The sequence below is a fragment of the Nipponia nippon genome, unplaced genomic scaffold, assembly GCF_047370975.1.
Source record: "Nipponia nippon isolate SJK-2023a ecotype South Korea unplaced genomic scaffold, ASM4737097v1 scaffold_5, whole genome shotgun sequence".
Taxonomy (NCBI): Eukaryota; Metazoa; Chordata; class Aves; order Pelecaniformes; family Threskiornithidae; genus Nipponia; species Nipponia nippon.
In genome coordinates this window covers 24,825,151-24,848,248 of record NW_028262369.1, presented here as the reverse complement: position 1 = coordinate 24,848,248, position 23,098 = coordinate 24,825,151, and the positions used below count along the sequence as shown (strand labels likewise).

Here is a 23,098-nt window from a genome sequence, read left to right as displayed (position 1 = left end):
TGCTTCTGGTGCAGTGTATGTGTGACAGTTGTCTGTGTTGTCCTTGACTGGAGGAAATACCCTGCCCTGGCGCGTCTGCCCTTTTGAGACCTCATACTATGCTCTCGGGTCACGCCAGGAGTTGGGGGGATGAGGAGCAGTGTTTGAATGCTGCTTTGTAGTTCAGTAGAGGCTGTTCTGTGCATGCTGGAGCTAAGTCTTCATCTCTGCTACAACAAGGCAGCCAAAATTAGAATCAAAACCCAAACCTCTGCTGCTAGGAGTGGGTTGATGGTGATCATAAGCCTGGCTGGTTCAGTAGGTGAGAAGAGATGGCAGCCAAGCCTCATAGCTTGCCAAGGGAAAAGGTTCCCAATAGCTTTGCGCTGACTGCCACTAAGAAAACAACTTCTTTAAAGGATGTCATTGTATATTCTGCACCTCGGAAGCAAACATGCCTATGTTAGCTGCAGTGCAGCACCATGGATCCCCTCCTGCTTTGTGACTCCCTGTGCAGATGCAGCTGGTTGATGTCTCACAGATCGAGGTTGCCTGCTGCCTTTAAGGGCAGGGAGCATGACAGAGAGATACCCCGGTGTGGCGCTGGGGGCGGTCGACATTTGGACACAGTGGGCAGGAAGCGGATGAGTGAGACTGTCCTATGGTGCAGGAGATGTGCTGGTTGGTGAGGATGGTGCTGAAGAGCTTGCAGCATTGACTCAGCTACTGTCCGACAGCGTGGGCAAACCCAGAGTGCTGCAAGAGCACTGTTGACATCTGAATTTTGATTTAATATTGAATAAATGAGAAATATGGTGCTAGAGCTGTGTCCAGCTTGACCATCCTTCTCTTAGGCCGTGTCCACCCTGCGGGCAAGTGGCGTGAATTCCTATTTTATGCTGACTAGTGCCCATAGACACTCCAGTGATTTAAACGGGGCTGGCCCAGCACCATGCCAAATGTAATTGAGATCTAAATGCTCTTAAAACTGCAGCAGATCACGTTTCTTAATTTAGAAAGAAGCTAGCAGATATTGAGAGGAAAGGCCTTGAAGCCTCTACGAGCACTGACAAATTGTAATGCCCTTCTTGTGCTGTGTTTGTAAATACAGGCAACTTGAGTTGGCGCTCTGCAGGCTGTTCTCTCACCATAAGGACCTCCGAGAAAATAATAAAGGCATCTGGAAGTGGATTGTCTGGGGTTTTCTTCTTGTCTCCTTCTGTTCTTTTACAAACGTTGCAGTGGAGGAGTTGCAGTGAAGCATGAGGGGCCCTTTTCTGACAGACCGTCCCGCTTGCCCCAGGAGTCTGCTCATCAAAAATGAGGAAACAGACTCTAGGATGTTTTTTCATGGGGAGAGCCAGGCAAATGCTCTGTACTAACCTGCTATCATCAGGTGGTTTCCTAGTGATTGTCATCGTTACTACTCCTCTGGGGCTATTCGGATGTGGGAAAGTGGAATAAATAATCAAAGAGGATGTTCCTAGCTGCTGATTTTCAGTCAGATTTGATACTCGTCCAAGATTTAACACTTCTTTCTCTGCCAACCACATACTAAAAATAACATATTTTCAGGATATTGGAGACCACTAGAAAACTGTGGTATTTGGCACTTGAATAGCACCTTTCGTCTGGAGATCTCAAAGCAAAAAGTTGGAGCCTCACCGCGTCTCCTTGGAATTGGGAGAATTTGAGATGTTTTTGAAGCTGTTTGAGATGTAGGTAAACAGGAGACAAAATCTCAGAATGGCTCAAAAGGTCTGAATTTCCTTGCTGAGTGACATCTATTTAAAAAAGAAAAAGCACATTTACCTTGGCAGTCTCAGAGGTCTTCTGTCTGTGCCTCAGAGCATGGTTAGTCCTTCATGGGGCCAGGGGAGATGCACGTGGTGTGTGCAATGGGGATACATTAACCAAGAGGATGGTTCCCTCTGCAGAAAGGTTACAGCCCCCAGTAAAGGTTGGGGAGGAGTTAATTCACATATTGTCGTCACGTTTTGGTTTGGTTTTTTTGTTTTTTTTTTTCCTAGTTAAGCAGAGACTGCTTTCCAGTAATCTAACTTGTTAACTAATACTTCTGGCATAGGGAATGCTTTTTTGACAGAGAATTTTCTTGGGTTTTGTTTTTTGTTTTCCTTCTCTGTACTTTATTTTCTCTCTGATCTTAGTCATTGGTAACATAGAGATGGTGGAAGCAACTAAAAAATAAAAGCACTGTTTGGCTGGAAGAAAACCAGAAGATTAGGTCTGTTTGTGTAGATTGATTGTAATGTCACCAAGAGTCAGGAGGGTTCCCTGCCTGTTTTGTAAGCTGCCTGTTCTGCCCTGAGTATAACATGTCAGACGGGTCTTCTCGGGCCTTGGGAAAGCAGCTGCTTTTTCTCTGTTGGGAAAACAACACATAGGTGGTGGGCTTCAGCCAAAAGTCCAGTGAAAGAGCTTAAATAGAGACTGATCTGAAAGGCGGGCCGAGAGCAAGGCATAAGTTCCCCAAGGAAATGGGATTTATTTGGATTCTCTCTCTGAGTAGTTGAGTGCTTTTCTCCCAAAACTCAAAGTAGCTGTAGAGCCTCTTCCCTCCTGAGCTGAAGCACAACTAATGATTTCTTGTGTTTGATAGTTTTGATTGCTCTCCTCATTTTAATAATTTGCTTAAGTCTCTCAAAGCATCTGTAATTTAATCAAACTGGCAGCAATAGTCACTTGCCTGGAAAACAGCAAGACCGTTCATCCCATGGTGGTGGTGTACACAGCTGGCCATCGAGGCCATGTGCAGTCGCCGAGAGCAAAGCAGATTGTCTTGGGAATCACTGTCTCTAGCAGCTCACGCATCAGCTGGTGTTCATGTTGTGCCACCTCTCAGAAAATGGGAGGTGGATCAGGCCTTGAATTACCACAGGTACTGGGGTGTTTTCATTACTGGGAAGGGGGTGTTCTTATTCTTTGATGTTGGTGATGTGATGGCATGGAGATAACTACAAGAGCCTCCTTACTGTGAGCAAGCATTGGATTGTTTATTTGGCATAAAGAATGAAGTCACCTGCCTGATGAGAGATTTAAACGTTAGGGAAATGTCAAAACTGCCCACAACTATTTGATCTGCCAAATCTCAGGGAAGTTATCATTTCCACCCTGCTTGGGGAAGCTGTTTTTGTTACGTTTTAGCAGGGTGGCTGTACTGTATTGTCTACTTGAATGTGCACTGAAGCAATTTGTTAGCTTCTGCTTGCCTTATCTCACCCCATCCTGACAGATGTGAAGGAGTGCAGGTGGATCGTAGAAGATTTTTTTCTCCCAGTATTGATGATAAGGGACAAGTACCAGATCTGGTTAGAGATTTCATGCCTGACTGTTGCATCATGCTTAGTGACCTTCAAACTCTTGCTTGTATGGAGACTGTGGGGATCTTTTGATTTACAGCACTGATATTTAAGTGGTTGTACACCTTGGCAAGGGCCAAATTACTATTTCAGTTCAAGTCTGTGGGTGATGAGTGAAGAGACACATTTTGGACTCCTGTCACACTGCTGAGAGATTTATTTATTTTTGAATGTTACAGATTTCATTTGAAGTAAAAAAAAGACTTTTTTTTTGCCTAAAGAAGAAAATGCCTTGATGAAACATTTCTGTGTCTCTTTACTTCTCACTCGTCGGGGGTTGCTTCCTCAAGGAATCTCTGTCCCAGCTTTTCCTCCAGCTTCTGATTGTTCTGGGCCTTTCTCTCCATGTTAGTCATTTCTGGCTCTTGCTTGGGTTTGTTCCAGTACCCTTCTCTTCATCTCCAGTTGAAAAAAAAAAATCTTTCCTTTGCATCTTGACTCTCTTTTCCCTTGGCAGGAGACAAAAGGGAGGCACTGCTTGTGCAAAAGTAACCACTTTCAGACCTGTGAACATGAAGTGAGGCTGAGAGAATCAAATGCTCTCCAGATCTGGAGGTGTTGTGCCTGATGTAGAGATGGAGAGATAGTAGATGTTTGGGGGATTCCTGCATTGCTTCTGGGCTGGAGGAGCAGAAGTGAAAGACAAGACAGCTGTTGGGGGGGGGAGCAGAATTCATTCCCCGTCTCTCTGTCTACACTCTCTGGCCTTCTCGGACGACAAGCAAGCAGGTGCCTGTCGGCTGAATTGCAGTAGATATTGCACAAGAAACTGTAGGCTGGTGGAAAGACTCCAGGGAGCCAGCTTCAGCCTACGGACAGTAGGTTTGACTCCCTTAGTCTAGACACTCTCACAGGGATTACGTCAACAATTATTTGTCAGTCTCTATTTATTTTCCAGTGGCATGGTTAGTATTTACTAGTGCTGAGATTCTCCTTATACTCTTCCATAGTCTATCACACAAGATTCACTTCTAGCAGAGTGGCTACCTGGGCCACAATTTCCATGGTTTTTTTGATAATATTAGTGATACTAATGCTTAGGAGAAAAAAAAGGCATAGAACGTACCTAAACATCCACATCCCACTGAGAGGCAAGAGCATCCTTTGTGTATTTTGAGAATCTCCACTTCCAGCTGATGGCCCAAGAGCATCAGATATTTTACTAAGAATTGCACATATTCAATTATGTACATCAGGTTTCAGAATAAGGTCTGAGCATACATTGCTGTCATATTAGCAAAAAATTCCTTCAGTCTCAAAACCACCGATGAAACGAGTGTCACAACTCCAGTTTTTTACACAACAAGCCTACCACTTTCAGGTACAGTAACTTGAGCAAAATTACACACAGTCCCTGGGGAATGTAAATGCAGCCCAACTTTAAACATTAATTTAGGTGCCTAACATAAGAGGGCACTGTCTCTGGGTTCTCTGTGTAGTTAATGAACAGATGACTCTCAGCCGCCTTTTGCAGAAGCTTTTCAAGTAAACCTCTGCTCTGAATCACTCTCTGGAAGAGTTTTCCACTTCCTATGGACTGGAGAGGAGGTCTGAATTAGTAGAATAAAATTTTAAAATAAAGCTGTGTGAATAACCGCCTTTTTACTTCCTCCCTTCTTTTTGCAACTAGGATTAGAAGTTCAAGTGCTGACAACATTTTACGCCCTAACTTCTGGACTCCATTCCCTCCAATGACGTTATGTCAAGTCTCCATAATACAGAGAGAGGGTAACTGAAGAATTGCGTACGTTAAGGATCTGATACAAAATAACCTAAGTCTACAAAATACGGACTTCTTAGAATGTGTTTAATGTGATGCTTGGCTTATAATATGCAGCAGGATAGTACAAGTTTTGCAAGACTTGTCTTTAATGTTTTGGATCCCTGCCCCAAAGTACTGAAAGGGCATTAAACTGTGCAACTTGTTGGTTGTTGGGGAGAGGGAAAACCCATGGAAAAATAAATCTTTAACTCAAAACAAAAATCTAGGAACTTTCTCAAACTCAGAGGATCGATGTTGTTTTATTATTAAACCACTGTGCTGTTGTTCCCATGGAAACAAAGAAACAAATATTTGGAGCTGTGTAACACCTTCCTCCAAAATTCCAGTTGAGAATGTTTTGGAAAGTGTTTCTGTCAATGAGAGCCCTCCTGTTCTCTGAATGACTGCTTTGTGCAGCCTTCCTGGACTCCTGCACAGGCGACAAGGTGAAACTCTGCACTCAACCTCATGAACGTTACTTGTCTTTACAATTCTTTAAAAGGAATTAATTGCATCAGGAGGTCTTTGCCCAGTACAAATGATAAGTTTCAGGCTGCAGCAGTGACCCAAATGAAATGCGTGACAGCGGCGGCATTTGGTCATTTGCTGTTGGTTTGGGTGGAGTTTTTTTAATCCATAATTTTCTGCAAATCAATCATAGCAACATGCCAGATGATTTCACCTTGAACCCGGCATGATCTGTTTGGAAATGGAAGGAAAAAAACCCATGAAATACAACTGACATTTTGACTAAAAATGATATTTACTTTACTAAGATAATATGATCCATCTAGTCATTACCAGTGGGAAGAGATTTTTCTGTGCTGCCAGATATCTTTTACCTGAGGCACCCCATCTGTTTATATTTGCAGGCTGGGGTGAGAGGAGGAAATCTGATCAAACTTAGCAGGTGCTCCTTTTTTTTTTTTTTTCTTAATTAAAATGTTGCTAATGTCTTCTCTTTGTCTGCACACTTGCTTTCACCTGCAGGTCAACCATCACATTTTAACGAGAAAGTTTTCTTGTTACTTTGTTTTCCAAACAAGGAGTTTAGTCCAAACAAGGAGTAGTAAAATACATTGACTCTGGTTTTCTGTGTTGGATTTTTTTAGTGAATATAAGGTCAAAACTGTAGTTAAATATCTCACCACTGGGAAAAGCATCATACTTCTCATTTCCAGTGTGGAAAATAGTCGGTGATGTCTCATTAAGTGCAAGCCCATTTTACAACCTTTCCCTTGCTGGAAGCACTAATCACCTTTTTCTTGTCTACCCACATACCTATTTTCACACAGTTCATAGAAGTTTAATATCTTAGAAATCTCTTCTGCTCTGTTAAATGTCTTTGAAATCTGCTAGTTGGTTTGAAAGTTATTAAGGATGGGAGAGGGAAAGGACATTTATATAATGTTTTTGCACATTAGGCTAAAATATAAATTTTTGATGTGTAAGGAGACATCACGATTATTTCGACTCTATAGAATTGTGCTCCCCTTCTGAACTAGAGTTCTGTATGCTGCATTTACTCTGTGTAATACCGCTTGTACAAGGATGCTGAAGCCCTCTGAATGTGAAGTAAAACAAATACAGTTGTCTAAAACTTTCTAAATTTTAAGGGAATTTTTCTCATCTTTCCCTCCCTAATGAATGTTGACATTATAGTCCAAAAACTGCTCAAAGTTGGAAGGTTTAAATTGTAATCGGCTCTAAAAATCATCCTTTTCAAATTACAGGCAAGCTAAAATATACCAGCATGGGAAAACCTTCCTTCGCTGTAGGGTGAATGAACTGTTCAGATGCCTTTGATGGACCACACACTATAATACCTTTCAGTATTATCAAATAATAACTCGGAAACCCTTGGCCATATGCTATTTGAACTGAAGTCAGAGGGCATATTTGGCATGTGGTTTGTGGTCCCTGGAATATATTGTGACGGGTGGAATATACTGAAATGAGGGGCTAGGAAGTAGTGCTTTTTATTTGTAAAATCCTGCTTAACATAATTAAAGTAGTGTAGAGCAGAAGGAAGTCTTTTGCCTAGGCTAGTGGTTATCTGCGTATCATGGCCTAGCACGTCTCCTGTCTCAAAGGAGTATGTAATTCAAGAAGTGTCCCTATGAAAGGGAGAAGTAGCTTTTGTTCTCAAAACGCAGCGTTGTCATGATTGAGGCCACATGTTCCCTTATGGCCCCTAATCAGTTTGAGGCTGATTCCTATTTAGTTCCTTTCAACCACTATTATTCCAGCTTTATGCTATTGTAAATTCGCTCATTCTCAGCAAGTTATACTGGAGTGATTCTCTAGTGTGTCAGACTCTAGGTATATAGATACTGATATTCTTCCTAATGCACTTTTGCTGCCTTATGCTGGGTAATATTTTTCTACATAATGATTCACAGTAACTGTGCCTCAGGCAGGGGCTTGAGCTAGAAGATTATGCAGCAAAGCTACAATACTTTAAAATATGGATTTTGGTTTCAAAGACATGCGTGAAAAGGGAGGGGTGTTCTTGGGCTGAGGATAGTCTACACAATTTGAACATGTTGCAATATGGTGAAAGATAACCCATCATCTTGCAGAGAGACATTGTGAAAACTCATGTCTTCTAAGCGAAGATCCTGCTGCAGTTGCAGTTATGGGTTATGAATGTTTGAGGAGGCATGCTCAATTGATCAAGGTGGCTATGCATTAATACTTTATAATTACAGCTTATTTTTCAGAACTGTAATTTTGCTAGAAAATGCAGTTGTTACTGCTCCCAGTTAGTTTCATCTTTAATTTGTCTGATAATTGATAATATTTTCTTTGTTGTGAATGCATCGCTGTTTTGTCAAATACTAATAGTTAGATTTGTAGAATTAAAAAATAGTGAGTCTAATAAAGGGAATTCTTACCCAGGCTGGAGAAAAGCTGAGTTGTAGTCCCTTTTCTCCAGAGGGACTTGAACCTTTATCTCCAGCTTCCAGGAATGGTCTTAATCACTGCATTTTAGGATTGGGTTTTCATTTTGAAGAGAGAACATTATGTTTTCTGGATCACTCACTGGAATTGGTCTCTTGCTTTTGAGGTGCGTGTCAAGTCCACAGGGCTGCCGATTTTTAGGTCATTCTCATTCTCACTGTCTGGCTTGATGCTTTTTGAGTTGCTTCAAACAAGGGAGGTGTACCAAGAGAAGGGGCTTATTGGGGCTATAGCCCAGAATATGCGGTACTGCCCGGTTGGGAAACTGGTCCAGATATACTTCCTGCTTATACTTTGATTAAGGTGCAAGGAGCTAGCATGTCAGTTGTTTGCTCCACAGAATTTAAAAGATGGGTTTGTCTGCCAAGCAGTTTTTCCGCAAGTCTTCATCGTACTAACATGAACTAAAATAATGCACTCTGCAATTGCTGTTATTAAACCCAGCGTGACTGTATTTCAGCCAATGCATTTGTGTTTAAGCCAGTGAACTAATGATCAAATCCACAACTTCTAATTGCAACCAGTACATGGTGTTGTAAACATGATGCAGATGGCCTTGCTACCCTGTTAGCTTCCAATTAAAAAAAAAAAAATTACTGGTCAGTTAACCCTGTATGTGTAAGTCTCAGCCTGACATCATTAATGTGTATTTGTTGACTGGAGGAAGGCCCTAGAATTTCCCTTCTTGCATTTTTACTCTTCCTTCTGTTAATGTGATCATTTTGAATTTGATGTTGGCTGCAGAATTTGCAGAATTTAAACATGTAATTTTTAGGAAAAAACAGAGTTGCTATGGAGTAGTAAAAATGATTATTCTTCCTCTAGCCTAAGTTACTCACTTAGCAACAGTCCTAAACTAGGTCTGCTGAGCCTGAATTGATGCTTCTGTGTAGTTGCTTGCCTGTTAAAAATATGAGAATATCTTTATTCTTTCACGAATGCTAATAGTATCTTCATTATTTGATTTTGTTGGAGACAAAATTTGTCCCAGCTAATACTTTTCCTTGACTGATCCAACTGAGTAATTAAGTACATGCCTAGCTACAGTAACCTGAGTAGTATGACTAACTAGAGTATGATTCCTCTTGTACTTAAGAGATTGTGAATATTTGGGTGGGTTGGGACTGTTATGAGCCAGTCATGCTTTAATGTGTTTTTGGTAAGGGTGGTCAGCCATATACTTTTTTAGTGTATTTTTGAGAAATTAAAGATACTTTTGATAAGTTCTGTAAATAGAGGAAGGGGACACTTTTCAGGAGCAAGAGAGCCTTTTTCTGTCCAGTCCTAGGTGTTCAGATGTGCCTACAGTTTTTATCCGGTTTTCCCTGATGAAATGGTTTTGCTCAGTGCGTGTCACTGTGACTTGAGCCAACTCTGTTTAGGCCTGATCAGTGTAGATTCACTGAGCTTTGCTGATTTACTTCCGTTAAGAATCAAGCTTTTCTTCTGAAATAAATAGTGGTTTAAACCCTGTGGCCAGTCTGCAGTGAGCTTTGGGAGACAGCATATTGTTTGGACAAGTCCCCACTTATGGTACATCTTTTTCCAAATATAGTCCAGTGGTACTGCTTTTTTTCCCAAAGCAGATTTGGGAAAAGAAAAAGTAAGCAGTGGCATGTAGGAGGAGAAGTGATGTTCAGAGGGAGCACTGGGATCTCAGCAGCTCTGAAAAGCAGGCCACCTACATAGGGGTCAAAACCACTGTGGGAGCGCAAGGAAGACGATACAACATAAGCTGTAATTATTGTAGTGAAATATCTCCGCATAAAATGTAAAGTGCTTTGAGACCTTGAAAGTCTGGTTTAGTTCTTTGTTTATGCAGCACCTGAAACACCAGAGCCCTGACCTCTGAGTGGGGCTTCTGGGTGCTGCTGTGATACAAGAAGTGAAAAATACTGAGAAAAATGCTCCTGGGACAAAACATGAGATTCTCTGTATTAATGACCTTGCAAGACACAGGAATCTAAGAATGTGTTTGACAGTCTGTCATTGTAACCACTGAAACCTTAAAGGTCCAATTAAAACCTCATAAAGAGACATTCAGTGATGTTTGCATATGTAAAATAAAATGCTTTCTTAGCTCAGCTTTATGAGCGTGTATGGACTCCAGGAATTCTGAAAACATTCATGTATTTTTATGAATGTCATGAACTCAAAATTATTTAGCAAATTTTGCCACTTTTTTTTTTTCTCCACAGGCTTTCACCATTGCTTACAGCCCAAACCACAAATAAAGCATTAAAATTATTGACGTGAGCTAAGCAGGAGGGCTATTGCCAAAAATAGCAGTATTCACTCAGGCTCATTCTATGTAGCTCTGGAAAAATTATTCCCATGCTACAGCAAAGATCACATTTTTTCCTTTCTTCACTAATAGCAAAAATATTACCTTTCAAGTGGTCTGTTATTCCTGCAGCTGGGGGATAAGCAGGTTGGATGAAGTTTAAGGTAGCTAAATGAGCAAGGCTTGCCGATCCAGCCTCCTACTAATACAGTGAATGATTTATGATGCTTTTCTCTCGTGGTGCCTTCCCACCCCCTATTTTTGCCTTCAGGATGACGGCAAAATGAGGCAAATGGGCAAATGAAACCTTGTATTTGACCTAATTGAGCTCCAGGAGCATTGCTCTTTTTTCTTTCCACTTTAATGAAGTGCATGGGAGCAGTTTGAGTGCATGGTTGGGCTCTCGGAGAGTATGTTCAGAATGGATGCTCGCAGTCCTGCCTTGCTGTGCCCAAAAAGACACTTTAACACCAGAAAAAACATGGCCACTCTGAAGTTTGAAAAGAGTACAGGTATGTACATGCATGAGACTTGTCTTGTGTAGTGTGTTAACATCCTCTCAGAGAGATTCAGTCCGCTTGGCTGTGATGGAAAGACACTTTATTCTTGGATAAGAATCTCATGTGTGGTGTTCTCTTAAAGCCGGGATCCCTGATTTGGGCGACCTCCTCCTCCATATCAGCAGCAGCACACAGGAGATCCCTAAATGGACAGAGGACTGCCTCATATGGTGAATGGAGTAAGCTCAAACTTACTCCAAATTATGTATGCAACCTTGCTGTGCCTAGGGCTTGCCAGATGTTTCAAGCTGGCTTCACACAGGAGCTGATATGTCTTAACTTCCATGAGGTTCCCCCACGTACACGTGACATGTCACATATATTAATAACTGTGGCCTTGATAGTGGAGCTCTGGGGGAGAGGCATACGAGCAGCCAGCCTTCATGTGTGAAGCCCCTCTCCCACACTGTATCAGATCTGCTTTTCTGACCGTCCCCTTCAAGAGAGCACAGCACCCTGGCTCACTGGTCCCTTATTAGTTTGTGACACTCTCATCAGGTGTCTGCATGGGAGGAGCTGAGCTAGCACTTGGCATACATAGTCTTTCAAGCCTCCAGAAGCGAATTAGCTGTTTTATGGAGTTCAAACTGCAGCCCTGGGAGCTGTAGCCAATTGCACACGGTCCCAGGCTGAGTCAGTACTAGTGGCAGAAAGAGCCCACCGGTGCTGTTTGGGGGGGAGACGAGACTTTGGAGGGCAGGTGGAATTTACAGAGAAATATAAGCTATCAAATAAAGTGCTGAGAAAGGTGAGACGTGTAGAGGAGAATTTTCTAAAAAGAAACTGATAATCCCAAGGTGTGTTACGTTGTTGAAGGGAATGAGAGGCAAAGAATTGATACTGTCCATTGTGATAAGTTCCCTTTGATAGGTACAACTCTAATTACTAAGAAAATGCACTTTTATGCTTCCTTTGGTCAGTGAGAGTTAGCTTTTGTGCTCAGCAGTGCTGCTTTCTGCACTGAGATTAACCACAGCACAAAGACGCAGATGATTTGTTAGCTGATGCTCCAAGTGATTTAGAAGATTATTTGGGGAGTAAGTTTTGGAGCTGGGTTCTCTTGCCACTAGGTTTGTCTTTTGGCAGATCTGTAACTACCTCACTGCTTGTAGTAAGATGAGTACAACTATTTCTTATCTTCCCCAGATGATATGAAAGGCTAAATTTATTTGTGTGAGAATATAGGTTTTTGAGATCTTAGAACAGTATCAGTACAAGGAATGATCATCAACAGTTTTAAAATGCATCCTTGAGTCCATGAGTCAGAAATAAAATGATCATGAGCAAAAATGAGAAAGAAACCTGGTATTCCTTTAAAGCTCAACCACAAAGAGCTCATCCTGTTGATGAGCTGTCATCAGAGGTGGGATTGCAGAGCAAATGGACAAGTCCTGTACGGTGTTTTGATGGTGACCCTGCAGCTCATTCTGCCCCAACTGAAGCCAGCTAGGCTTTCTGACTTCAGAAAACCCTGTGTTATGCTCAAGCTGTGGACAAATATGCAATGACTAAGAACTTAATAAGCATCACACATCGGGCTGCATAGTGAGATCGAGTTCAGTCCTGCACTTGCTGTGTGTAAAAGGTTTTATCTTGGAGCATAGTAGCAGCATTCCACAGGGAGGGCAGGTAAAGTGTGGGGACTCTGATGGCTGCATGGTGAGAGCAAAAGGAAAGGATGGAGATTTGGGGCTGGAGGGGAGAAAGGCTTATTAAGCTGAGAGATCACTGCCAGTGAAGGTGGGACCTACAGAAAAAGTAGGATCCTGGGAGAGATGTGTGCCTCCAAGCCCCATTGCTAAATAATGTGGAAAGAAACACATGCACATCATTGTTGTAGGAGTTTTTCTCATGAGATCAAAAGGACAACATCACAGCAATCTGTTGCTTCTGCAGAAAACACAGCATCCAAGAGGAGGAGGGGACACATATGGGCAGCAAGAAAGCTCTTGAAAAACAACTAAGGAGACAGCATGGAAGAAACAGCTTATGGAGTGGGGTCAGAGCCGTCCCAGTGCAGTCAGAGAGGAATGAGAAGGCAGATGAGTGGGTGAGGACAGACACCCTACTGAATGTTGATTGTGGCACAGCCTCCATCTGTCCTTCCTTGGTGCACCCACTCCTAGTGCTAGGAATAAGCTGTGATACCATGGAATCAGATTGCTATTTGTAATGGCAAAACTGCTGCTGAGAAACACAATCTTTGTTTCCTAGTGAATAGTAAAGAAAAAATAATAAGTGGTGTTTACAGGCCCAAATTGTTTATCCTTCTTTGCAGCAGCGCTCTTTTTCTCTACAAACTGTATTGCCTGTGCCATCACAGCCTGGAGACCCCACGCACTACGCGCATGGGTGACTTACCTTTCTTAAGCTCCAGTAATTCATGGCTATGAGACCAAGGCACTAAGATACCAAACAACCTCCACATTAAATAATCACAACAGGAATTGATGCTAATATAAAACTACATCCAAGAATTCAATAACTTTCACTGTTGACAACCCAGTAGAGTTTCAGCAGTTATGACCTTCCTGTTGTGAAGATTCTCCTTGAGGACTATGGAGTAAAATAAGTCTAGAGTTGGTTAAATTGTGTATTCCAGCTTAGGCATTAATCTAAAAATGTAAATTATCTTCAGAAAGTAGAATACCTTCAATCTCGTTTAATTCTTGATACATCCATCAAAAAGACTTTGTAACCTCACAGATCTTCCCATCAAGAAGCTGGACAAGAATATCAGATGAAAAAGAGGGTTTTTTTCCTTCCTTATTCTTCTTTCAGACAGTTAGTAGGGAGAGGACAGAACTGTTTAGAATCAGCCGTAGCTACAGGGCAAGTCCTCAAATGTCTGCAATACTAGCATAGCATGACAAGCAGACAGAAAAGTCAGACCAACTTCCAGATGCCAGGTTTGCTGTTAGATTAGTTCTCTCTTGACGTGTGTACTCGGCACTTTCCCTATGGCTGCTTTGATACTGAGGATGGCTCTACAGCTCCAGATGTCTGAATTTTGTGCTGCTGTTAAGTCCGGTTTCAGAGAACAATCCTGCTTAAAAACCTCAGGAGCGGTTGCACAAAGGCACAATGAGATGTCAGAAGGAGGTAAAGAAATGTGGTTTTATTTCGGCACTGAATTTCCTTTGGAAGTATTAGCCATCACTCTTGGTATGAAATGACTGACTCCTCTACATGAGGGTGTTACCACGTTCTGAACCTGACTTTAATGTGGTCCACAGCAGAGCCAGGAGAGGTCACCAGCAAAGGTGGGCTGTGTGTTCTCCCTGAGGTAACAGTATGTGAGCCTGTGGGTTTGTTTTAGGTGTATTTAAGGTGAGAAAAAAGAAACGCAGAGAAAAAAAGAAGCTAAATCTTTATGCTTGTTTTCTTTTCAGAGGGAACACCTGTCTGGGGTAATACTTCATTGCATGCATTCATGAGAAGTAGGAAAGCAGCTCTATTTACTTCGACTTCATTAGTGGCAGACCAGCTTCTCAAATGAGCACAAAGTTTCTTTTTTTTGCCAGCTCCAAACAGATAAAATTACTACTTGGTAAATTCCACATAACCTTTAAGGCTTTCAATCACAGCACTAAACGCTACTGTGCCCCAGCTCCTGCTTTTACTAAATTGTATTATAAGCACCTTAATTATAGTCCATGCTGTCTGATGGGCCATGGAAAAGGTCGTCTTCCAAAGAACATGTGATAACAAGGGTGGAGCGATATTGGTCGTTTTTTGTCTGTTGGGAAAGGAAGGGCTTTGCAGAGAAGAAGATGCATAGTAAACAATGGTAATCTAAATATAGCTCAGACACAAAATATCCCATTCCTTTAGGCTTGCCTTCTCAGGAGGCACTGGCATTAACCATTTTACTGTGGGGATAGCTACACAAAGACATGGTCCTCCTGTTCAGAGCAGAGCTAAAAATGAGGTATGTTTTTGTTGTCATTTTACTGTTGAAGCTGCAGCAGTACAATGGGGTCTCTCACTTGCACTGCTTGTAGCAGTTGAGTTCAGGGCTTCCAGGTTGAGATCTAGTTCAAGGGCAGAGAAGTGAACAAACATTCGCAGTGACTTCACGGTGGTTTGAACAAATTCTCCACGCCACTGCAAAAGAGAAAAATCAGACCTGGGTCTTACAGATGGATTAGTCCCCCATTATAGCCCGTGTCTGCCTCTTTACTTATTTAATTATTTTTATAGGTCAGTTCAAATATAAGTTGGAGGCAGCTCGCTTTTAAAATCTCTGCTGTACTCAGTATAGCAAAGCATCTGGCAGGACGATTTCATTTCTGACTCCCACTGTTAATGGCATGGCTTTGGGCCTTTGGGTAGGCAGGCTATCCTTATCACCTTGGCAGGCTTCCAGCTCCAAATAATAATCCATTAACGTCTGCCCCGCTGGCATTCTTGCCAAATACAAGGGATATCTTTTAAATAAACATTGGCAGTTCCCAGTCAGAGGAAAGAGAAAGGGAGTAGAGGAAAAACAATCCTTGACATTTCAGTGACTTTGCAGGGCTAGCTGACACCTGGTACCACCCTTATCTGCGGGTGTTTATGCAGAGCTGCAAAACACAGCTTCTTCTGTTGGCTCTTTTGCTTTCTTTAAATAGAACTGGAAAACTTAGGAGTAGCTTTCTTGGATAGGCACTCTTTTCTTTGCCTTTTTTTTTCCAGGCTAGGGAGACCCCTGTGTTAACATCTGTGCTCCTGTTTTCCTCTGAAGTACATCAAGCATAGTGTAGCAGGCTTGCGTGCCTCGTACTTTGCCAACAATATTTTTTTCCCACAGTTTCCTCCCTAGTGGATTAGATACAATGCAGATTTACTTTCGTGGGGGCACTTTCCCACCTGACTTCCTATCTCTTCATCCATCAAACTGAACAGCCACATTGATCTGCCAGTAATCAGAGCAACTGGAGCTCACCCCATTCTCATTGTTCCTTGGGAAGTGCTTTTTCTGTTTGTTCCAACCATTTCAGTTTCTTTCTCTGTAGCTGAACTCTCCATGACAGCTTGAGGTTTATTTTTCCAGCTGTTATATTTTGCTTAATAGCAATAAAATTACTTGTTTGGATATTTCACAGTATCAATAAATGAGCTGTCCAGGTTTTATTTCTGCAGTCCAGTTAAGATCTAGCGTAGGATTCATTCTTCCAGAATGTGACTGGGGGACAGTAAAATATTTATTGTTCAAAGAATAACATAGGGTCAAACCTAGCGTTTGCTACCCAAGTCTGGAACTGGATTTCATTTCTGCTTGTGTTGCCTTGATTCACTGATTGCGCTGCTGCTACCTTAGTGTATATCAGAGGTAGCTAAGGGCACAAACAAACTCTCTTTTATTCCATCTTTATAACAAGTTAATTAAAAGATTGGACAGTAGTTTGAAGGATTTGAAGTCTTGATTGTAAGGATATTTTGGTACTTAATTCTCTCCTGCTAATGACTTGGGACTTGGTTTGCAACTACTCCCCTGCCAAAATTTCCTCAAATTTTATATTGCATTTGCAGCATTGTATTTTGCTTGCCCCTTTTCATCTGAGTGATTGAGGATATTCCTGTCTTTCCCTCAGTTTCAAAATAAACACCATCCCCACCCATGATTAAACTTCCTATCAGCATTATTACTGAATTTTCTGATGTGCAGCTAAAAGTTTCCTCTAACCCTATTACTTGTGTGTGGGATGGGGCAGAGGGACGTACCCTAACTGCTAAAGGGCACAGAGACAAACTGACAAAGTGCAGAATGCATTTTTTTGACCAGATCCTCATTTTGGGGCATTAAGCTTCTATGTCGCAACACTTCCTTTTTTGAAGCATGGTGACATTTGAATATGTGAATGTGTTTTCAATGAAGATAACTTGATCACCAGCGTTGGGAGCTTGTATATCTCCTAATTAAAATGGAACCAATCTGAATCTCCCCAAACCAATCTTTGCTGTATTTTTAGTTCAATATATCGCTCCACCCCTGGCCAGCCTGTATATGGTAAACCTTCTGCTATTTCCTGCTCAGTTATTTAATGCTGGAGCCAAGCTAGTTTCAGTTCCTGAAGCAGAACCAAGCAAAGCAAATGTGGTTAGAATGGAGTTAACTGGAAGCATTCCCAAAAGATAGCAGATTTACTCCCAAGCACACGCTGATCCACCTACAGTGGAAAAGAAACATCATTTGCAAATCATAACCTCTTCACTCTGTGTAGATTCTGTCTGGGCACTTACAGGCCTTCGTTAATAGTCTGTACTTAAAAAGAATTACGAAGAAGATGCTGTAGGCTCTTCACAAGCAGACTGTAGTTGAAAATACTGGTAAGCATCTTTGCAGTGGAAGTTATCCCCTTAGTTGTTGAAACATTGCAGCTGAAGTCTAGAAAGGGGGCAAGAGAAGAAGTGTGTAATATTGAGAGGCTGCTTAAAATAGGCAAATGCATATTAATTAAATGTATGTCCCTAAACTGGATTAAGGTGACACATCTGTTGCTCTACTTTCATTGTTCTGTTAGACTGTACCAAACCCTAGCTGCTGGAACATGTAATGTCTCTAATTTTGCTAGCCAGGAAGATCCTTAGATGCAAGTGTGCTCAGGTAGGGAGAAAGGAGGCAGCTGCAGTTGCTGTGTGGGCTAATAAAACACTTCAGCGGGCATATTTAGCAGGGAGGAGCACTCCATAGTAGCGTCCATCTGAGTCCACATCTGGAGCTGTTAATCGACTTTAGATTAGTCTATTGAGGGTCTGCTCCTCCAGGGGAACCAGCATTGTTAGCCCCCCCCGAAGTATGAGAGTGAAGGGTAAATAAATACAAAATTGCTGCATTCAGTACAGGCTGTCAATTTGTGCCAGGTGAGGTCTGTATTCTACTTTCCTGAAAGTAATCCTAAAAACCACTTTGTAGAGTACTCCAGTGGATTTCTGCAAAACTGTCACAAGCACCTGCTTCCCTTAGATGATAAAGCTTGCAGGGCAGAGAGAATATTTACCATGGTTTGCTAAAGAAATGTCTGAATTTCTCCTCCAGTAACTTTTCAACCTGTTCTTCAAATTAGAAGGGTAGAGGTCTTGAAAATAAAATCCTGGATGTTTAGTGAAAATAAAAAGTCAAATACAGTGCAGAGGCCCAAGTTGTCTCTCCCACTCTCGTGCCTCCCCCTCTACCCAGGGGATGATTGCAGTAGAGGTGAAACATTTACTAGACACTGAGGAATCCATGTAGGAATTAGTCTCAAGAAACAGAATCAATAGCAAATCTGGTTTCAGTAGCTCTTCTGTTCACAGGGTTAATTGTTTAAATAAAGGAATACAGTAATAGAAGCGCTTTGCTTCAGGCCTCTCTTTTAGAGACTCTGTAAGTATTTTCTAACCCAGATTTTAAGAACAACAATGTGTAGCTGTGCTGGAACAAGTGCTATTTTTAAGTTTCCTGTGGTTTGAGAAATTGTCAGATTTCTCTGTCTGAAGGATTGAGGGATCCAGAAAACCCGTTCTGAGTTTCTGGTATGAACATTGAATGAATATAAAAATGAATAGACACTGATTTTCTGCATTGTAGAAGACGAAAGAAGATTAAAAATCTCAGCTATGCTAATGTCAATCCAGAGCAGCTCCAGCAACTGCGAGCTTTAGTTAAATAGGTATTATTTAACCTAGTTCAGGAAAATCCCTCCACTACTACAAAACAAGTTTTTCCACTCCTACGGGTCATGACCCTATACGGAAGCAACCCACGCTGATAACCTGTTGCACAACTGATACTGAGTAAGAGTCTTCAAAGAGCAAGTCTCTGCACCTGCTGACCTCCGGTCTGTCTAGCAGGCCTGTCCAGGTTTAAATGATCTAAGCTGCCCTCTCCTGTGCGTATCTAATTCTAGCCATTAATCGGTTGTGCACAAGAGATGCCTTTTTTTGGTGCAAGCAGAGAGAGTTCACATGCAGAGATCTAGATATCCTAGTAAATATCCCATTGTACATGAGGAGATGCTGTCTGTCTTCTAGCTGCATCCGTGATGCTGTGGCTTACCTGCCGCTTTGTGGATTTTGTTATGGAATAGTTTCTGGAGCTCTGTTGGCTCTCACTGGTATGGCTGTTTCTATGTGTGTGTGTTGTCAGGCCTGGTATAACATGTGTTAAGACTAGACAGTAACAATAATTTTCTTTTTTGTTATTATAACACCATAGGTACTATTTATGTGTTTGACATGCTCCCTGTGACACAGCTTTTCTTGTTTCACCGCCAGCAGTGCCTATGAGCATCTTTCTTCTTTGTCTCTCCTGCCCATATATTCATATGCCCCATAAATATCAATAGTTATGATTAAATATAAAAGAGATGCAGTGCCAGTACTTGTGTATTGGCATAGGGGAAGAAGAGGACAGAAGGGGTAAGAGTTTTGTTTTTAGGTAGACTGAAACATTACAGTAGCAGAAACGATGGCACTTACAGTAATGTCACAATCTCCTGAATAATATAATTCCATCATTGCCTGGAAACCTAGCACTTACGCAGGGATGTATTTCACTCTTGAGTAATTGTATAGCATCTCAGCAAATGACTATTACTTTATACATCCAGGAGATCATGAGGGTTCGTGCATATTTGTTGACCACGAGACTTCTTTCCAGCAATGCTACTTGCACAGGCCTTCCCATGCACCTTTGAACCAAATTACCTTCTAGACCACGTGTCACCCTGTGCCCTCTGGCTCTGCGAGTGGAGGGACTCTGATGAGGTTGTGATGGGAGCCTACTGCTCACTCTCGTATAGACTAAGTGAAAGCACTGCATTGCTCCTTGCAATTCAACAAGTTACTGGAGGCGTACACCAGACTTTGAGGCATTTTTTGTCTTTGTTTGATATTCTTCTCTCTGTTTCCTCACCTGAATGAACTTCAAGGCACTGACACCTTTCCCACATCCTCTGAGTTTGGCTGACATCTTTTTTAAGACCGTCAGTAGTGGAGCACAGCAGCAGTCTCTTCTGGTTCACATGAATTTATTAGAATCCAGAAGCCTTTCCTGGGTGCCATTAGACCAAAGAAACCAGCAGTATGGTTCTGCCCATCTGGAGGCATAAGGCAGTGTATATACAATGCTCTTAGCAGGGACTTCTGTAAGAGAAACGTAACATTTTATGCCTTATAATGCACCGATCCTAGAAACTTTAAAAATATGCTATGGGAATGGTAGACAAATAGCAGTTGCATGGCTTATAAAATTCTGGTGTGGCTTTACATTGCAAAATGACACATCTGGCATCTAGCTGAGAGCTTTTTCACTTTTTTTCCCTATCCCAAAGTGCTTTCTCCAGGGAAAAAAATAAAAGTCAAATTGCCTGAAATAACATGCTTTCAATATTAGCAGTGTATGGCTATCTGTGCCCTGTGAAAGCGGAGAAAATATCACATATACAATCAGCACATTATGTTGTTGACCAAAACAAAACTGGAAAGTTTTAAGAACAACCACTGTATAATGTCAGATTACCACGGTGTCTGGTTTTGGGAGTCTCCTTCTCTTCTTTGAGAGTTATTATGCCAACATATGAAAGAGAAAACTAAATGAAAACCAAGAAAGATGTCATTTTCCCTCTTTTTTTTCCCCCCTTTCTTTTCCTGTTGGGAGTGTTTCTGTTTGTCTGAATAAAACTTACCCATTCCAGTACCTAACTACTATTTAAGATTGCCTGCCAGCCTGGGAAGTTGTTATGCAGGTTGCCCTTAAATAGTTTGCATTTGACTGCAGAGCACCTGTTAGTTGATTGGGAGACAGTAAAATTCAGGGCAAAGGCTTCCCAAACACAAAGGATTGCTTGTGGAAAAAGGCCTTGTTGATCTTGGAGGAAGTTATAACCACCACTTGATGACTTTAGTGAGGCATTGTATGGTGTACTAAGTCTGTACATGTGTTTCTGTGTGTGAAAAAACAACACCTGAGCTAAACAGAAGAGAACAGAGCTAAACCGAGTCTCCTCCTAACGGTCTTTCTTCAGGTGTATTTTATGGAGCACTTTTGAAAGAACTTTTTGTGTAAGCCCCTTGGAAGCTCTTTTCAAAACCCCCGTGCAGAAGTGCCGGAGCCTGTGGGCCACCCTCCTGCTCAGAGCTTGCATCTTGTAGCTCACGTCTTTCCAGTTCAGACTTTGGTCCATCACATCAGGTGTTCCAGATCCTGCAAAAGCTGTTTTCCTTGGTGGGAGGTGGAGGAGCTTGAAATAAATGAGAATTTTTACAGAAAAGTGTTCTCTCTTTATCCCAGTCCCTGTTCGTTCAACTGTTACTGCACACTGCTGCACCCTTACCTTTGCTCCGTGCCTCCCGCTTGCTGTGCTCTCCAGAGGCATTTATCCTTTCTCTTAGAGTCAGCTTTGTGTTCTGACTCATTTACTGTTGTGTTTGTGGTTAATTTTATGGGGCAAAGCAACTGGGATGACCTTGTGAAGATCAAAAGAGAGTACTTTTAAGTGTCACCCATTGGTTACATTATTAATTTTCAACTACATTTAGGTATAATATTGACATTCATTTGTTCTTTACAGGAGTGTGCTTGTTTTGAAAGATAGACAAGTAAAAACTTTTTATGATAACATAGTTCATCTCTGAAATAACTTGTTCATTTTCAGAAATTTTGTTTTAAAAGAGCTACTCTAAACTGCCAGAATTCATGAAGATGTTCCCCAGAAGACATCAATCTAATCCAGAGCCCACTAGAGTCTGTGTGAACATCTCTTTGTTTTGCTGGCTTGGTTTCCAGTAAAGCACTGAGTTCTGAAACATGGTGACACCTCTTGGTCATGCTGACTTGTATCTGTAGGATCTCCTTGCTCCTCAGGACCTCTCTTTTTGTGGTTCAGCTGTAGTCTGCCGGAATAACTTCAACTTTCTTAGCAAGAGTTGTTACTCACTGCAAAGCTTGTCAAAATTTCCACTCGCTTTCAGAGCTAGACAATTTAGTGAATTGGCGCAATATGAACACCATTGCCCAAAATGTTTACGGTGAACAAAGCCATACCACTGTTTTTGGCAAAGAGCTATATTCTAAATACTTGCAGGATCTTTTCAATAACCACTGTGTCCTTTCCCAGCAGCTCTCTCAGGGGCTGCTGGGGAGGCTGCTTTGCACAAAAGTGAGATTTGCCACTGGACAGGGCAGCCTTCTCCATCCATAGTGCCTGCAGGAACCAGGTAGGAGCTGGTAGTTATTTCATACTATTCAAGTTACTTCATACCTTTCTTTTAACATTTCAACCAGAAATGAGTTATTTCTTAACCACTGTGCAAGGCAGCACCTCTGAAATCTTGCTGAGTGTGGGATTTACCACCCCACCACACACACACAGTACCTTCTGCCCCACTCCAGATGCCAGAACGAACACAATCCATGTGTTTGAACGTAAGGCATCCAGGCTCAGGTTGAGGGAAAGCCAAGCAGTACACTAATCACATGCAGCAAGCTGATCTTTTGCTGCAGTTTTTTGTTTAAAACCTGATTATTTGTGTAGGCTGGATTCTGAAACATTTGGTTTGGAACTGGACAAGCAGAACCCACAAACTGGATGATTGCCCGGTGTGCTACAACAAAGGCAGAAAAAGAAGGAGCCTCTGGTATCATTCAAGTGCTTGACTGTTTTTTTCAGCAGGTATTTTTTCAGTTCACAGCAGGCCATTGACACCAGAAAGTGCAGCAACAGCAACCTCAGTGGTGAAACTGCCAATGTTACAATCGGAGGGAGATAAAGTGAAGTATTTGTTGGAGTGGCAGTACCAGGAAATGGCTGAGACATCACATGACGGAGGATGTGCACTCTGTAGCAGAGGGACGTATTTACTTACAGGCTAGACTTCCACCAGACTCGACCAAAGGCAGTTTTGGCTAGTTATTTGAATTACCTGACCCACTTGCAGTAGGAAGTCGTTATATAGATAGTAAATACCTACCCCACCCTTGGTAGGCAGACAGACTCTTTGCCAAAATGGTCTAGCTCAGCTTCACAGAATATAAAATATTGTACCTTTCTAGTTAAAGCTGTCATTGCAAAGACATTAGAAGCTGCTGCTGTTCCAGTAAACTGCTCCACTTCTTGGCATTCGATCATTTTGGAGAAAGCCTCTAGGATTTACCTCTTACCACCACTTGGAACACAAATCATACGCAAAGAAAAAGTCTGAA

At 41.8% G+C, this 23,098-nt stretch overlaps 1 protein-coding gene across 24 annotated transcripts in view; it reads left to right on the top strand.

The window, feature by feature from the left end:
• The window catches only part of FGGY (FGGY carbohydrate kinase domain containing), a 330,344-nt gene that overhangs the window by 61,102 nt on the left and 246,144 nt on the right, over positions 1–23,098 (top strand). For 9 of the 24 annotated variants that reach the window (XM_087730903.1, XM_087730901.1, XM_087730904.1 and 6 more), the window contains one exon: positions 4,990–5,087. The exons of the other annotated variants lie outside the window; for them this stretch is intronic. The gene's annotated coding sequence lies outside the window, so the exon portion shown is untranslated. The remainder of the gene's footprint in view (positions 1–4,989; positions 5,088–23,098) is intronic. 24 annotated transcript variants of the gene reach the window in all.